Here is a 19775-nt window from a genome sequence, read left to right as displayed (position 1 = left end):
CGAAAAAAACTTTACTTATTACTTAAACGAGGGTCACGACATAACGGTGTTCCGACGAAGGTATCTGACCCTAATCTCATTAATGCGAAATTTATAGTTCATGTGGCCAACTTAATACTAAATAATATCAAGTTAGCCATCTGATCTTACATTGGATACATTTATCAATGTTTCCTTAAGTTAGATTTTCTCGTATCCCGTTAGAACGCCATGCGGACATTATGTGCGCGTTGTACTTGTTTTCACAATATATAGTAAATAAAAAAATAAATAAATTTTTCCAATATTTCGAAAAAAATTTGATTTTTAATGCAAATATATTACATTATATATCGCTACATATACTTAGTCAAAATTTTTATAAAGTTATGTAATACTTATACTAGATATGGAATATATTCCTTGAGTTTAGAATCAATATCTATTACAGAAATTGAAACAAATATGAGATGAATGTATTAATTGCAAACATGATTTTATCTTAATTTTGAATTACATTAACTATATTATTTAATATTTTATTAAAACACATATTTCTAAAATAATTAAAATTTCTCATGATAAAAAATAAGTGCATCAATCGAACAAAGGAGCAACAATAATATCCAATTTGACATTATATGTTCTTTTTAAAAAGCCACAAATAAAATATTTATGTCAAATAAATAATTTAAATAATAAGTCCTCTTCATTAATTTAAATGCCTGTATTTTTAATATATAATTAAAAATTATTTATTATTTTTTATTATTCATTAAAAATGTAGAAATTGTGAAAGAAGGGACAAATTTTACATCACTTATATAATTCAACTTATATAATTCTACTTATTATTCAATTTTTCATGAGACAAAATTTATTCTAAATTTCAATCATTTTGATAATGAAGATTAAAATATAATGAATAACAAAGATTAAAACGTAATATATCAATATTTTTATTTTATTATAAGATGATCTTTTTTATCTAATTTCTAATTGCATTTTTGTATAAAAATTTGCAATTTATTTATATAGACACATATCTCTATGTTCATGAATATAAAATGCACAAATATTTATTTTTTCACATTAATATATATGTTAATATATTTCAATAATTCACAGAAAATGATGTAATAAGTTAACACAAATTAATTTAAAATACTGTGAGTTTTGTAACGATGTATTCTGCCGATTATCTTCTTTCGATTTCTTTATTTTTATTATAAACTTTTTATTTATTATATGTATACATTGTATACATACATTTAGCATTTACAAAAAAAATAAATAAATTGATGTGAGCAAAAATAAATTGAAAGCGTGGATGAAGTTTGTAACGCATAGACATATTGTCTATATTTATATTCTCGCATATTCACGCGACATGTGTTTCGCAAGATGGAATATATCATTACATATCGGCAAACCATTCGTTCCACTGGAATTTCCTACATTTTTATGAAAAAAGATTATGTGAAGCTGTGATGATAGATATCTCCAACGAATTATTGCAAAGAGATCGGAAAAAGAAGAATTATTGGCGAAATGAAACATTCAAACCGAATGTCAGCCGAATGTCTCCATCGTTCAATACTCGACGAGAGAATTAAAATCAGGTATTTTTCGTAATTTAAAATATGGATTCTGTCGTGAATACAAATATTTCTCTTTGCAATATTCCTCAATACGATCATCCGTAAATATCCAATTCAATTCCATGTTTCTGTATAACTTCATTATTTCTTAGCAGCTAGGATTCTGAGCGAACAGTTCGGCAAATATTTTTAATATTATACAATAAAGTTATAAGCTTTCGGGAGAGCTTTAAAATCAATTTCTCATTACCGTTGTAATATGTCCCAAATGTTAGAAAAAAATCACGTTTAAACACACAGAAGAAACAGTCAGATTTTTAATTGCGGAATATATCGTCTTATAAATAAAAAATAAAAATAAAGTAAAAGATAAAATAAAAGATAGGCAAAGGATAAATATCTCAATAATTTTGCATTTGTTTGACATTTCGCGATATCGCTTCATCTGTGACTCACACTCTGTTTTCAAGTTTTTCGATCAAAATCAGAAGACAATCGCCGGAAGTTGGAAAGTGCGCGATCATGACGCGAATGTATACATTGACATGCAAAGAACTATCATTTTACCATATAATAATATATAACATCATATTTGTATGAATAATATTTAAATTTCCAATATTGCTAGAAAATAATGATCGTTTACGCCGATACAAGTTTATAAAGTTTCACGTTAATTAAGTAACTGACAGACTTCATGTTAATAAATAACTACCATTGATTACAATAGAATATCTACCGATTAATATTTGCATTAACTCAGATGTGCATTTAATTGTCTCAAGCTCTTCAAAATCTGTAATTATTAATCACTTTATTTAACTCACCTCAGTACGGAAAAAAGGAAATCTCAATATTATCTTCTTTCGAACTGCTGATGCAAAATTTCGTATACTCGTTAAAATTTCTTCCTTAATTAATTTATTTATACTAAAATATTTTTATGATTCTATTAAATAAATTTCCATTTCGTTCACTTGCGTTCGATAAAAAAAAAGAAAAAAAATAAATAAATAAAGAGAAAGGGAGAAAAAGAAGCTAAAAGCAACTGAATACAGAGTGCTCTCTAGTATTAGATTTGCACCTGATGCAGTTATGTAAATTAGAAGAGGTAATACTACAGAGTCGAAAAATGAAAAGAGAGAAATTTGCCGAAATCAGCCATACTCATCTTTGCCATCTTTCGATAGTGACGAGAATTTATGTCTAAAGGAGGCTGACCTTTCGATAGATTTAGACGGAAATCTCTGGACGCGAGCAAACATGGCTGTGGCAGATTTCAGCGCCATTCAGTTTACCTAGCCAACATGCTGGGCCGTAGCCCAGCCCGAAATGCGGCTACGTCGCTGTTACGCTGCTATTTGAGCAAGGTTTCGGCATCGAGCATGAGATTATCTTTGGCCACGGGCGTACGGCGTACGGGCGATAAATCGCCGGGAAACGTTTCCCAGGAATGTCTCGATGTCGCCGGTAATGGAAGATCGGGAGATGGATCGGGACAGGACAATACCTGGGCTGGGTCGCGTGCCTGGACCTTATGACGTCGCGACGTCATGCCGGCCGAATGCCAAGAGGCAACCGGAAACCGCGTCGGCGAGTCATCCGGCGACACATTCGCGGACGTCGAACGTCATTAATTAAGTCGCGCGAAGCGTGTCGTGCCGATATATACTGCCCGAGATACTGTCGTGTAACTGTCGCAACAATTTCGACCACGTATTCGCGATACAAATTCGCGATTTTGATATCAGTCGCACAACTGTTGTTTGGCCTCAACGATTTGTCTTATGCCACGCTACGAATATTGTAACAACATCGCGACATAACGATAACGAAAAATCACATTCACAACTCGCCAATTTACGCGATACTAGTAAAGACTTTGCTTGGATTGAACTTGTGTACCAGTATGTGTACGTATCGGATGCTGTTTCATTCGGTTTAATTTTTTACGGCTTCGCTGTGGAAAGTACGCATCGAAATATCATTTTTAATATAAAATGTAGAACGTAAACGCGTTGTAAATATTAATGTTCTCTGCAAATATTGCCTTTGCAGTATATCATAGATACATTACGTGTACCGATATTAAATCTACATATATTTATAACATTCATCAGAGAGTGCGTATCCTATAAACGCATATTGATGCGTGAACACGCGATGTTTATCTGTACCATCGTGCGAATGCATCATTATGATATGTGCATTAATTATATACAAATACATTATAAATAATGTTGCGAATAGTATTGTGAGCAAGTTTGCGTTACGGCATGTCGTATAGCTAAATGTTAGAGTACAAACCTACGCAGCAATGTAAAATTAAGCCGCAAATAAATATATGACATATCGTATATACATATATATAACTTTATATATATATATGTATATATATATATATATAAATGTTATATACAAATGTATATATAAATTTTATATATATATATATATATATATATATATATATAATTTTGTATGTAAAATAGAGAAAGTAATATTATGGTCTTTATAACGTTATAATATAACGACCTCTCTTAATATCTTTGATTTTAATTATCGAATTCTAATGATTGCTTATGAAATCATTTCTTTAGTAGTATTCCGTTACGCAATGGGACTAATGCTAATATACAATAACCGGCATTTATTATAATACATGTACTTTCGAAATGTTTTCAAAGTATATTTTAGCATTTAATTATACATATTTCCATATAATTAAACAATAAAGCATATAATTATACATATTTTTCTTAACCTTTGGTGTATTATTACATGAATATACGTACATTCAAGTGTTTTATTATTTATTCATTATGTTTTATTCAGTTTATTTTCGGCTGTATACATTTATTATGATTCAAAATTAAACAATAACATGGCATTTTGCTAATAAAGCCTTCTAAGTGTTGCTAACACAATCTCTGTTGAGGTTTTCATATTGAAATAATTATTCGATAAATTTATAATTCATAATTCTATTATTAATCTATAGTTTATGTTACATATAGTATAGATTTTAAGTACTGACAGCAGAAAGAAGTGTGTGATTGTGTGTGTGTGTGTGTGCGCACGTACATATGTGCATTCGCGCGCGCGCGCGCGCGCGTGTGTGTGTGTGTGTGTGTGTATGTGTATGTGTGTACATTTACATATATGCTTTGCAATTTATTTATTTTTTTATATAGTTACATGTAGTAATATTTTAGATTGCTATATATTATTTCATATAATAGATATCAAGAAAGTTTTTTTTTATATTTTTATATATAAATAAAATTTTTTAATTTTATTCTTTAATTTTATTGACAAATTTTAACTTTAATTTTAATTTTAAATTGATTTTTTAATTTTAAAAGGAAATTTTTAACATTAATATTAATTTTATTTTTTAATTTTAAATAAACAAATTTTTAATTATAATTATAATCCAATTTCATTTTTTAATTTTATTCTTTAATTTTAAAAAGATAAATTTTTTATTTTAATTTTAATTCCAATCTTATTTTTTTAATTAAAAAATTTTTTTTAAAAACAAAATACTGTGTTTTTTTAAATAAAATCAATTTTAAATTTATTTTTATCTAGGAAGCCACATCACCAACTCTATTCCTCTTCATTGCAATATCATCACGCTTTTATAAATAAAAATATTTTTTTTAATAATAAATATTTCATAATTTTGAGTCTGGAATCGATTTAACAAAATCACGTTCACGAATGTAATAATTAAGTTTTAAATTTAAAATAGATTATTAACAAAGCCATAATATATCACTTTCCCTCCTATAAAAAAAATACATTTATATTATATTATAGAATATCTATACCTTTAATTATTAAATGTAATATGTATTATATACAATATATATTATATATTTGATAATTGAAATATCTCATTATGTATTTTATCGAAAATTTGTATTTTCAATAAACTTATACAAATTATAAAATAAAAATATTGCTTTGGAATATACATTTTTAGTGATTTTTAATATTACAGAATAATATAATTAGTTATAAAGTTTTAAAATCAGTTTCTGTTTCACGATTACAATTAAACCGCTCATGTGACCGTTTCCAAATTATAGACAACAAAGACAGAGCAAAAAGTTTTCATTAGCAAAACCAAGTTTGCGAAAGCTCAAGTTTGTATATACATATGATGCATATGACACAAACTTAAGATCTCGCATCCGTACAACGGATGTTATAGTGTTCTTGATAATATCGGGAATATATCTTCAATCTACTTACCGCGGCGTGTGTGTGTGTGTGTGTGTGTGTGTGTGTGTGTGTGTGTGTGTGTGTGTGTGTGTGTGTGTGTGTGTGTGTGTGTGTGTGTGTGTGTGTGTGTGTGGTGTATTTACAGAAGCGCCGAGGGTCGATCCGTTTTGCGCAAGGGCCAGCACGTCGCTAATAATATAGGCGATTATACGCCACGGAAGACTGGACAGTCAGCAGCGATGTGATACGGAGGCTGGAGCTCAACGAGGTGCGTTCTTAACGACTTACCGAAGCATACCGATACTCTCGACACAGGGGACGAGAGGGAACGATGGGAACACGCTCGGCTGACTGGTCACTAGGGGTAATCAGGTATGTCGTTACACGATGCTTACACGGCCCCTGGGAGCCGATGTGTCCGCCATTTTGGGCGCAAGTGGAGCTGCGAAAATGCCTTTTTACGAGGCAGCCGACCATGCTGCTCTGGCCTCGCCGTCGCAGCTCGACCATACAACACTCACACATCGCAGCCCGAGAGCTCGTGGACCGAGTGAGACGTTGTTGCACGGGTGAGATGTTCCAGCCGACGAGAACTCAAAGGACAGTTAACACCCTCGTGCCTCGTCGCTTGCCGTCCAGGCTGCGCCTCCCCCTACGCGTCCTATGTGCCCCGCGTTGTTTTGTCTTTATTCCCCCCATTCTGTGTCTTGCCACCACCGCACCGTTGCCCCTCCTCGTTCTTTCTTTCCGCCTCATTTTTCTGGCGATTCGTCGTGTGTATTCCATTGCCACGTACGTATAACGGCTCGTGGCAATGTCCACGTTAGTGTCGATCCACAATAAGTATTTAATCTTTAAGCCGTAAGAAAGTGACCAATCATAGTCGAGTATTCTTTTCATATTCGATTATAATTGGTCAATTTCTTACTTCTTAAAGCTTAAATCACCTATTGTGCACCGACATTACGGTAGCGAGAAATCTTTAATACTTTTGAGAATCATAAGATATTCTCGTTCTGTTTTGCTTACAGACGACATTTCGCTGCGGATTATGATTTCCGAGATCGCGATTTCAAATTCTTTCGTTTACTGGGATTTTTAGAATGCAACGAGAATGCAGCACGGAATAACTTGAAACCGTCTGCTTTCCGTGGCGGTTTCAAATGTAGCGTTAAAATTTTCTTAACTCTTGGTACCTTCTACACAGACAATATAACTTCTGCATAAAGTAGAATACGTAATTTCACAACGGTAAAATGGAAAGAATTAAAAGAATTCGCGATCCCTTTTCTCGCTAAGCATGAATTATTACACTTTCGCAAATAGTGTGATAAATAATTTGCTCATGACTGCTTTATGCGAGGCTACAAGGGCATCGTATACAGACGGAAAAATAAAGGTGGAATTAAGTTAGGATAAAATTAGGAAGAAATACAATTAAGTCAGAGTAAATTAAGTAACTTTATTTATCGAGATGCTATACAAAAAGAATAAGATAAGAATTGTGTGAAATGAGGAAGTTCCTTCATTAATTTCAAAATAATACAATATCTCTTGCTACTATTACAATCACTACATTATTTTTTTTTTATGTTTATAACACAATCGTAAAACTCTTGGAATACCTAATTTTATAATAATTTACCAATGTAATGTATATAAACACATAATATTTAAATATATAGCTATTTTTAAACTCCTTGAACAGAATTTTATTAAAAAAATTATTAAATTCCTTCATGCAAAGTTTACGTTTAGAATATCGCACATTTCTAGAATTCTATGAAAGAGAACAAATAAATGTGAAAGCAAATTCTATACAAAGTTTTGTACCAATCTAATATGTTAAAGTTATCATTATATCATTAAAGTATCAGATCAAAAGTTATAGGACACAATCGAGAATTCTGACACCGACCTGAAAATATCAATTTGAACGGATGGAAAAAAAAAATAACGTATAATGTATTCCGTTCAGTCCTCCGATTCGCAGATGCCGATTCGAAAATCACATCGGAATCGGACTTTTACACAAAAATCCGCATGTCCGACGTGTTAGAGAAACGGAGAAACTGTGATGCGACAAAGTGAAACGTCACGTTCATACGTGACGAGAACGATAGCCGCTCTCGACACTCCTGGTGCGGTAATGGTTCTCCCGTAGGAGTCTCCCGTGGGATTAAAAAATTCGATATCCGATGATCCTGCGGGGTTACGATCCTCCGCTCAATTTCGCTCGCGCATGAACGTGAAATCATGACGTTTTCGTGACGGTACCTACGGATGGATAAACGGACCGGAAATCTTTCATTTTAATTAATTGCAGATTGAAAATGGGGAGAAAAGGGATAAGAGGTGAGGGTGGAGATCGAGTATGGGGGGCAATGAGGGATCGGCGAGCTGCGAGCGTTTCGACCAGATGTGCTCGGTTAGAACGATCATTTAAAATATTAACAGTCTTAGATGCTCCAACATAAAATAAGCGAAACATAGACATTACTTTATTAATCACGCAATTTTCCATCGATCTCGACCGTTTCTTGATTGTCAGAAGACACAGGTGGCGGGAATGAATAAATTCTCCGTCTCCCCGAGAGAGAGAGAGAGAGAGAGAGAGAGAGAGAGAGAGAAAGAAAGAGTTGGGAAACCGTTTGTGCTATTTACGTTGGAAGAGTACGAAGCGTCGACCGCATCAGTTGAATGGGACGATAGGATAAAATGAGGTCGATTCTACTTCGAGCATAATGGAGGAGTTAAAGTAGAGCATCAAGGAGTACATAAAGAAACTGAAGGAACCCGGAGGCGTGCGGACGATGGGCAGAAACGAAGTGATCGTTGCTTATTGTGTATTGCTTAATTTGCATTTTAACATTTCGATATATTTCCCGCTCCATCCCCGCATTCCCCATCCGCTTCACTTATCCAACTACGAAAACAACGCGCCATGTTTTCGTTTACGCGGACGATATCCAATAAGGATAGTCGTTGGTCAAAGCGATTGGATATCCCGCGTAAACGCGCGCGAGTTAAATTTCCCGTAAATATCGCAGAGCCGAGAAACGCTCGGGAATCGCAAAGAGCCACGCGAACGCGAACGTGATTATAAAGCCGCGTTAAGGGAAAAAAAAAAGGGCGCTAAGGGTGAAGAGGAGGAGGAAGAGGTGGTGCAAGAGAATAACAGGGGGAGGGAGCACGATGTATTCGTGGCTGGATCGAGAAATGGAGTGTGAAAGGATATAAAGACACCTGATGACGCTTAGGGGATAACTTAGATAAGGTCGACCAAGCGCTAATCGAACGCGCCGCCGAGCAACGCCTCGCTTTCATCAAAAGCGTGAGTAATTCGCTTAGCAATTTACTGAGTGGAGCGAATAAGAGTATGTTGCGACGAAGTATCCTCGCATGAATTAACAAACGGCTGCTACGAGAATAGGCCGCAAGTTCAGCCGAGCGAGCCGAGTGTCGTCTTTGCGCGGTTACGATTTACCCTACAAAAGCGCCTCGCCCTTCTCTTTTTCTATCTTTCTCTCTCTGCCTCCATTTTCCTCCTCCTCTTCGTCACCCTCTAAAATGGGAAAAAGAAGGCGGATTGGCTTATTAATTTATTGACATTTTACGGTTATCTGCCTCTGCTGTTTGCGTTTTCGCTGAGCGAGTCGGAGAACATTACTTTTAATAGATTGTACGCCACATCGCCAGCTTGCCCTGATTAATCGACGACATTTCGCTGGGATACCGATCGTTTTCATGGATATTACCATTAGACCGATGCTGCGCATCGTGAACGTAGAAAATACATGATTAGAAATATATATGTTTATGTTTTCTCGCTCACCAAAAAGAAACATGTTTTCTTTTTCACACTCTCAAATCATTGTTATCATACAGGGTATCGTGCAATCGCGATCACAGAGTCGTTTCATGTCAAATCGATATGACAATTAGATCGAAGTGAAATGATCTTGAAGTCTTTCTAATACTTTTCTGAAATTATATTTCGACTTGAACTTGATTCTATAATTTTCAAAATTAATTTTTAAAATTAACACGTTACATTATTTTTATATATTACCATTAGGATGACTTTTCGTTTTTATGTGGTTCGTCAAAGTTGCTTATTAATTATTATTATTATTTATGAAGACAAATTAAAAACAAATTATTAAAGAAAACAAATATTGTTATTGAATTATAAAAATATTGCCATTTATTATTTTTTGTATCGAACTATGATTGTTCTTTTTGCTTTATCACTTTTTGTTTTCAAATATTTTTTTTACGAAGCACAATGATAATTATTATTGCTAATATGTAAGTTAAACAGACTCTTGTAAAAATCGACGCACAGTCTTTATTAATATATAAATCCGATGAGAAAACTGCAACTCTCCTAATCGATTAATCACAAATCTCTCGCTTTACTGTGTCGACAGATTGAAGCGTGTTAATTGTTTATGTTGATACTATCTCAATGAGTTACTTCAGTTACCTAGTTATGCGAGTTAATAATTAATCATGCTGTTAGTAATTAACCGATTTATGTACAAAGCATCTCTGCGGGAAAATCGATCTAAATATGATCTAATTAACTATAAGAAAATAATTAACTTCATTTAACCATTCCTCTTAATTATTTGACTTAATCATTTTTGTTAATTAAAATATGAATATATGTTTTATTAAATACGCTAAAATATAAATATATGTTTCGTTAAATACGCGTAATTAATTAAAATATGATCTAATTAAAATGTGATGTATGTATACGCTTATACATACATCATATTTTAATTAGATCATATTTTGATAGCGCATTTAATGAAACGTAACATATATTTTTTCAAAATTATCTAAATCATAATATTAAATACTTTGTTGTAAAAAAGTTTCACGTTAAGATAAATGTGTTAACTATTTTCTTATATTCTCCAACACTTTTTTTCCCTTTTTTTACTTCTCACATGTTGTATTTGCATTCTTAAAAACTTAAATTGATAAAGCAAAGCATCCGTATTACTTTGACGCTTCTTTAATTGTGAATGTGTGTTACTGCTGACTGAACATGATCGAAGAAGACGCTTCTGTCATTGTCTCTGCCAGGCATATTTGCCTTCAAAAAGGAAACATCCTCTTTCTCGTGAAATTTAATTTAACGTTTAATTCTTCGGCCGACGATTTATCGAGGTATCTTCTCAAAGGGTTGCTCGCGACCCATAAACCAACATAAACAAGTTTAGACGCAGCACGAAGAAAGTAAATACCTCTGTTCGCCTCTATCGCGTCCTTTCGATTCGCAGCGTGAATCCTACGATTTTCCGAGGCGCTCCATTTTGCCCTCCAAATCCTGGTAACTGGCAAACTCCCGTTTGCCGCGTGAATAATGCACCGATAAATCGGCTAACGGACTTCGGTTCACCTGTGCTTATAATCGCAACTGGGGAATATTCGTGAAATGGATGACGGAGAGACCAACCAAATGCGCCCTTCGGCGATATCCGTCCAGGATACCTAAGCAAAATAAGGGCGTAGCTCGCAGTTACGTTCAGCCGCTTTGCAAATACGCCAAGACGACAGAGAAGTAAACGCGACCGACGCGTTATCTGTCTCTTTCCACATTCTCTGTTTCCTTCTGGGGAAATGCGTTAAAGCTTGTTATTTCTTGACTTATTTCTTTACTGGCTTTAGGTAAATACTACGAGTACATAAAAGCGGCTGAACAAGCAATTCGTGTGAGAGATAATTCTTAAAAAAAAAAATCTAATTGTAAAATTAAGCATTTCTAATCGCAAGGTTGGATAGTAACTAGACAATCAATTACAAGTTGAGTAATATAAAGGTTAAAAGGTTAATAATCTTTAACTTAATGTAGCTGGTATCTTAGACGAGGTATCTTAACTTTTAATTTTAACTATTGCTTTTCAAAATATACATTAATTTTAACTTTTTAACTTATTTCCAAGTTAAAATTTTTTGCTTGATTTTTCTCTAATTGTTTTATACTTTAAAGTAATCTAACTTTGAAAAATTACGATATTTTATAGTTTAATATAAATAATACTTTTTTTTTTAAATAACTTTTAAATTAACCCGAGTTAATTTATTTACCTAAGTGAATTTTTTACTTAATATAACTTTAATTTAACTTATTTAATTTCATTAATATTATTAATTTATTAATATTAACCTAACTTAATTTAAAAAAATATTAACTTATCCTGTTCTTAATATTTAAAATTAGTTATTTTTATAATCAGATGGTCATAATAAATTATTTATCTTCTTGAATTTACTTTTGTCTTTTTTACAAAAAGCTTATCTTATTTAATTTTTTAGAAAACGATAGAGAAGCAATTAATTCAATGATTTTATGTCCACCGAAAAGCATATATTGCATATATTGCATTTTCTTACTTTGGAAAGATAGGATTTTTTTTTTTTGTTAGGAAATGTTTCTTCATTTATCTCTCGTTTCAATAATACTGAAGCAAAATATTTAGTAAACGGAAGTATTTTGGCATAATATCATGTAAGCCACGTTATTTTAACGTTGTTTTTTCACGTTCACCTTTTTTTTATATCGATTTGACGATAATGAAGCATTATACGGAAGGTCTTAAACGTGAAATATAAATGAATATGAGTAAGATATGAAGGATATCTTAATGGGTACTGTCACGGATTGATTGGAATCGAGGTCGAGGCAGGGGCTCTCTGTCTGAAATAAATTTAACATTCCTTATGGGAACGTTAATTTACGTTGTGGCAGACGCAAAGGGGCAAAGTAGAATCGTACGTGTCCGCAAGGAAGAAACTGCCTATTCCGAAGCGAGAAATAGAGAAGTGAGAAATAGAAAAAAAAAAAGATTTTCGGGATAGATGAACAAATTGTGAGGACGAACAAATTGTGATGGGACAGAAATAAAGGAAAAAAAGCATAATAAAGGGAAAGAAGGACATGGAGAGAAACCGAATATCGAAATCGAGAATGATCCGCGATGGACGTTCTGGGAAGCTGCACAATTACGAGAAGACGTGCGGACGAAAAAACGGGGAAGCGAAAAATTTTACCGTGTCAGCGGACAACCAAACGAGAGAACGTAAAGCGGAAAGAAAACGAGAAGAGTTGAAGCCAAGGGTAAGAAAATCAGAGGCGAAGAAGTCGTATTTTCCGCTGTCAATAAAGTCGTTTAATCAGCGACGGTTACTTTACTGGATATATCGAAAGTCGTAATGCCACGTACGTTAAATATAATCCTTACGACTGCTAATTTCACATTTGCACAGGACGGAGGAAGAGAAAAAGAAGGAGAAGTAAGAACGTGATACGTGAAATTACGCAAGACCAAGGCAAAAGCCGAAGCAGTCGAGCACTTGAGTTTTCCAGCTCGTCGAGGGTCGAGGGCGAGCGAGGAAAGAGAAAAGTTTTAACGGAATAACAGAGAGAGGAAATCTAGAGGGAGATTCACGCTAAACGAAAGCGGAAACGCGCAGGAGTGCGATTCTAGAGCACGATCAGAGGGATGGATAAATGGACGGATCGATTGACCACACAATACGATGTAGAAGTTTACTGTGCATAAAAGAGCAAAGCATGAAAAACAAAGGGGAATGATGTAACGGAGAAAAAATGCAATAGAAGAATTGCAATAGGTTTAATTCACGAAGGCGTATTCTGTATTTTCCTTTCACATAGGTATTTTCTAAATCTATATATAAATAATTTCAAGCATACAAAAACTACAAATAAATTAATCAATAAATTATTTAATCCGATTATAATGTATTTAATGTATTATTTCCTAATATAATACGCGTACAATGGTAAACGCGAATTGGTAATTGCAAGTAGATTCATAAATTTAAATGCTTAACGAAGCAAAGCTTTTTTAATCCAATAATAATTAAAATTAATTCTGAAACGTGTGCAAAGAAAATAAACCGCGGGGGGAGCAAGGGAAAAATAATAAAACAGCCAAAACGTACACAGCAATAACCATAAAATAATTTAATTAATTCCAAAAAATACACTTCATTCTTATATAACTTTTTAAATTCATATATATATATATATATATATATATATATATATATATACACACACACACACACATTGAAATAATAATAATAATAATCGACCGAGTCTCAACATTAAAAATTTGTATGTATGGCGGGTAATGGCAGGAAAGAAGCACGCAAGCTTTCAGAGAAACGAGACTTTCTAGCATGATCGTAAATATACCTGGAAAATAATATCTATATTTGCACGAAGACATGTTTGTTTCACATGCTTGGTCGGAGCTGAGCTGCGGCGTAATAATACTAGATAGAGATAATTTTATCTTTAAAACGCATGTGCCTGTGCGCGCGCGAGCGCGTTCTATATCTTTTTTTACGCGACGGTAGGAGCAAAAAGGGGAAAGGGTGTAAACAAGGGAGGCTCTCGGAGAACTTGCCGACGTGGACGCGATCGAGCGTACGCGAATCGATCCGCAGGATGAAGCCTGGCGATGAACTCGCCAGGCGTGAAACGCTTCTGTGAAGAGGCCTCTTTACAGATCCTAGAGACCGTTGGTAACATTTTTTTTTTTTTATATATAAAATATTTTTCCCTCTAATGAAAAAAGAGGGAAGAGCAGGAGAAAAAAAAACAGAAAAAAACCGCGATCCGCTGCCCCCTTTTACCTCTATTTGCCCATCATAGCCTTTTATTATCGGCTTCGCCTTTCGCGAAAAAGGGAGTCATCCGGCCGTTCGTTGATCCGATTTGCCGCGCCCCGGATGGCGCGTGGCGCATTATTTATTTATTATTAGATAGAACGCACCCCCCTACCCCCCCTCCTTCCCCCTTCTCCTCCTCGTCCTCCCCCTCCTCCTCTCGTCGCGTAGGCGTCCATCGAGGCCACCCGACAGCAGCGACGGCTGCTATCTGCGATAGATCGGACGAACAGGAAAAATAGCCACGTTTCCCCATCGTGATCATGGGAATATATATTAAATTGGCATTAATCCTGCGAGACATGCGAGTCACGCGCCTGCCAACCTGCTCCCTCAGGCTCCTTAATGAGCGTTCTCCCTCTAGGGGGACAAAGATCTGACCGTACTTCTTGCAATACCACTCTGTAATTTGTCGCAGATGTTCGATTCCCTCGTAACTTTTTGTTTCCGGTTTATTCTTCTCCCCGCACAGAACTTTACGTAAGACTCTTTAATTCGGCACTTTTCCCTACTTCCTATAAATATATACGCGATCGATCCTTACGTCCTCACGTAATCACATCAGTTTCTGTAATTGTGATATTTTTAATCTGCGATGTCATCTGTGACATCTTGCGTATTTCTTTCTACATGTATTTTGTAATTCATTCACATTTCAAGATTAGTCGATTAGTTCTTAATTATTCTTCTTATTAAATTTTATTAAGATTTTATTACGTTACACAGTCTATAACCGTAAATCTGCGATTTTATCATCTTTGCATGTATGAATTTCAAATAATTATTTCACTAAAATCACTAAAACTAACTAATTCGATTCGCATCCCATTTTTATGCAAAAATATACATTTAAACTTTGATAATTAATAAATCAATTTTTTTAGATTATTATAAAAAATATATTTTTTTTTTCATCTAATAATAAATCAATGTTTTTTTTTCTAATTTCCATAAGATAATTCTATAAGATGACTTTTTAAAGATAACGACAAAACTGTTAAAAATTATAAATAAAAATTTTTCATAGGTGATATAATGTGTATTTGCGAGATACAAATGGTTTAACATTTTGCAGTTTCGTCTTGTCCTTATTAACTTTAAAACAGACTCATTAAAATAATGTTACAAGTAGTATAAACATAAATCTCTCTTACAGACACTAACAGATGATAAACTTTATTCCTGAGAAGACGCTATAATTGTCGTTTTTTTTTACAATAGCGCGGTTTTTGCGCAAAACTGCTAAAGTTTCTCTTCCGGTTCGATTCCCTGGTGTTCTATTAAAAGTTCCCCAAAGGCAAGTTGAATTTTTTTTTTTTTTTTTTTCAAAACTTCAACGATTTGGTCACTTTTTTGGTTTTACTGCGTGCCATACTTTGCGGCTAACAGCTTCAATTTCAGCTTCCGCATGAAGTCCCTTTGTGATTTTAAAAGAACAGATATTTCATTAGAATATCTTGGAACAATTAGGAATGATCATCCCGCATATTAATACTTAGAAAGTTTGGGATCTTAATGAATTCATGGCACGTATAAGCTGATATCACAATAATTAGACGTAATTTGTCATTCGCGCATTAATTTCGCCGTGCAATTAAATTATTCCTTCTCTAATATTATCGATTATGTAAATAAGCTTGTATATAAACAGATATAATTGCTTTAATCTACAATCGCTTGTGTATAAATCACTAATTATTCGCTCTTTCATTTCACTAATTACGTTCGCGTTAACCGTAATCTAAAATATTTCAGATTTAATTTTACTGTCCTTTGGAATGTAATCATCGTAAAAAAAAAAAAAAAAAAAAAAAATAAACGATGCATGTCTTTTCGAATATACGATTATATATTAACAAATCGTTCAAACAAAAATTGAATCATTCACGCCCGATTCCACCAACGTAGATTTACCTTAATCTCGATTTAACTTGCTCTTCATCTTTTTCTAATTTTTAGAACTAGAAAAAAAGTGAGTTGAACCGAGATTAAAGTTAATCTACGTTTGTGGAATCGGGCATATATAAATATAAAACTCTCATTCCGATATCTACACGATCCAAGCATTTTTAATCTCGATAGTGAGTTCTGTAAACTTCGGGGCAAAATCGTGAAAAGATTTCTCTTGCTCTGTATATCAAATTGAGCACGTCTCAAGCTATGATCATTTGTCAAAACCAGATTTCCCGAGCGTTCTCGGTAACGGTCCGTTTTCTAACTTTCAAAAATTCACTATCGTCGCCGGGCAAAAGTTAGATTATATCGATTTTCAAGGAAGAATCGTCGCGGATTCACGTCCGCGGATGCACTTCCAGAATGACGTATTGGCAAACTTGACCTGGAGTCGTCGTCGGGTCTGCTCCATTAGAGAGAAAGAGAGAAAAATGAAAGGCGGTGGTGAAAAATGAAAGCGGACATCGGCGAAGTTTAATCGACTGCCCATTAACGGCGAAATGTGTGCTTCCCTATAAACGCAGGGAGTCAAATATACGCGACGCGAACGTTTGTTCCAGCCACGGAATATAACGCACGAACGTGCAGTATTTTCCTGTATTCTGGGACAAATAGTCTCTAATATATCCGCGTGCTCCACCACATTAATTCGCGCATGTTTTTATTTCTTTTTTTTTTTTTTTTTCCTCCATTCGCAATCTACGTTCCTACACCAAATCTACTCGAATAAATTCACTCGCGGACCAACAGCAACGAAACGCGTTGGTAAATACTTATGCAATTAAATGGTTGGAGGCCGTTACTATTGTAGAATATTCGGGTTAATTTAACTTAGCGACAAGAGAGATAAAGAGATAAGATAAGAGGGAATTTCGTAGATTTCGTTCGCTTGGCTGCTTCTGATCTAGTGCTAGTTATTTCTATTTCTATTTTATTTCAGACAAGTGCAGAAGTGATAGTTTCTCTACCGCACGCAATAAATAGTCGAAGAGGAGTCCTCTTTCACAGAACGAGAACGCTTAGAGAGAGATCTTCCTCCCGAAATTCGACGACCTGAACTGACCCAGATAACGACGTGGGTAAACACGTATATTTACCTATGTACCTATATGTAGTCATGTATATGGGATGTTTATAGAGTATCCTTATTTATTTTCGTTTGAATCGGGAAGCTTTGCTCCTGCTTGAGTTTATAAAATCTGCTAAGTGATATTAAATAGTTAAATAGTTCCGCGTTATCCATCATTGACGCTATTTCAGTATTATGATGGATAGATTTCAGTGAAACGTGAAACCTCCCCGCAAGGGATAAACGTACCAAATCGCGAATTATTTCGGACCCGTCTGATGATACGCACGTGGTCGATGCATACGCGATGATGCATACGAGAGTCTGTTGAAGCTTACCGATGCTTACATTAGACACGCAGAACACGCGACGGAGTTGTCAAATCATCGTACAGTATGCATACATGAATCTGTCAAGCTTCATTTGCCACCGCGCTATTAGTCGTTATTAACTCACGAGGACATTTCGCTCAGATACTCAACATCGGGGCAAAATGTATATGCCGATGTATATACAGGGTGACGACCAGTAAATTGCTGAAATTACTGAATAGCTGTTATTTTGTGTAAGTGAATAGTATAAATTGAATTAAATATTATATTGTAGAAGAAACTAAAGTCATTTTTATTAATTCATAGTATAAAAAAAATATATATATATATATATATCTTTATGAATGAAAAATTAAAAAAATCTGTTTCATAATTTTTAAAAGTACTTTGATTATTTTGCAAGTTTAGATGATTGTTATTTTAAAAAGATATTAAAAATATATAATTGAGCTATATAATTAACTAAATTTTGTTGGTCTTTATGTACACACACACACACACACACACACACACACACACACACACACACACACACACACACACACAAAATATATACATATATATGTTATATATATATATATATATATATATATAAAGGAATGTATTGTATATATAACCTACAAAGATATATATTATAAAAAAAGGCCAACAAAATTTAATTAATATAGCTCATTGATATACTTCTAATACCTTTTTGAAATACCAATTATCTAAACTTACAAAATAATCAAAGCACTTTTAAAAATTATGAAATATATTTTTTTATAGTAATAACTATAATTGTGCTTTCGACGAATTCCAATTCTCTCTTAAAAATAGCCCATCAAAATTTTTGAATCAAGCAAATAAATTCAATTTTTGGCTTTTTCATGTTTATTATTATAATATGTTTATAAATATATATATATATATATATATATATATTTTTTTAACATTATATATTGATAAAAATAACAGATTTCTTCTGCAGAGTGTTCATTTCATTTTTTTCTGATGGCTTATTATAAAATAATAACTATTTGTTTTTAGCAACTTTCCTGTCAGCCTGTATACTTCCGAATCTACGGGTTTCTCTTATTATGATTAAGTTCACTTTCCCTGACCGGTCATATTACCACCTCTGACATTTATAGCTGAATCCTTCATCCCGGCAGAGAGAAAGAATATTCATGTACACGGGACATATATTCCGATAAAATTTATGAAATTTACATGCGGAATCGTGAAAAATTTTACTTTAATCGATAACTTAAACCGATAGCGTTATCGAGTGTTAATATGATCTCAATGTTACATAAATTATAGGGTTCAGATTTATCGTATCTCCATTTTATTTATATATTTTTTGAAATTATTTTTCTTGTGTTTTTTCTTCTCCAAATAGCTTTTATTCAAAATATCATCGTCACTAATATCAAATATCTCTTATGTCATTATATCATCAATGTTGTAATCGAATTTTTTGTATATATTTAAAACTAAAGAACTGATACCTGCATATCATTAATTATAATTACAAAAAATTTATTTTCGTAAGCGAATTGTTATATTTAATGAAGTATTGAAGATATTAAAAGACAACATGTACACTTTATATACCACCTTTATATTAACCACCTTACTTTTTTTAAATTTTTAAATTTTCTGTTTGTATGCATGTGTTTCTTGTATAAGTAATATAACTCTTTTGTTAAATATTTTTCATGTTTTTACATTATTTTGTCGGTTGTCTTGTTCCATGCTATTATAACGTCGTCCTCCATTATGAATGGAATTTTTAACAAACACTTTGCATATCTGTACGGAAACTATGCATAATTTACCGTGATATGTATAGTTGTGTTCAACCATAATCTTTGCAATTCCGAACTAAAAAAATCTGTTTATTTATCTGTA

General features: G+C 33.4%; 1 long non-coding RNA gene across 2 annotated transcripts; it reads left to right on the top strand.

Moving 5' to 3' along the window:
- Window positions 1–5748: 5748 nt before the first annotated feature.
- LOC148937238 (uncharacterized) lies at window positions 5749–19576 on the top strand. Of its 2 annotated transcripts, none has more exons than XR_016138588.1 (2): window positions 5749–6182; window positions 17419–19576. It is a non-coding gene; the product is annotated as an uncharacterized LOC148937238 (long non-coding RNA). The 2 variants fall into 2 exon arrangements; XR_016138587.1 differs by lacking the exon at window positions 5749–6182 and adding an exon at window positions 8886–9144.
- The last annotated feature ends 199 nt before the right edge of the window (window positions 19577–19775 follow it).

The sequence above is a fragment of the Pogonomyrmex barbatus genome, unplaced genomic scaffold (genome assembly GCF_055798465.1).
Source record: "Pogonomyrmex barbatus isolate J1 unplaced genomic scaffold, ASM5579846v1 scaffold15, whole genome shotgun sequence".
NCBI lineage: Eukaryota > Metazoa > Arthropoda > Insecta > Hymenoptera > Formicidae > Pogonomyrmex > Pogonomyrmex barbatus.
The sequence above is the reverse complement of the archived record's forward strand: the minus strand, read 5'-3'. Positions and strand labels throughout refer to the sequence as shown.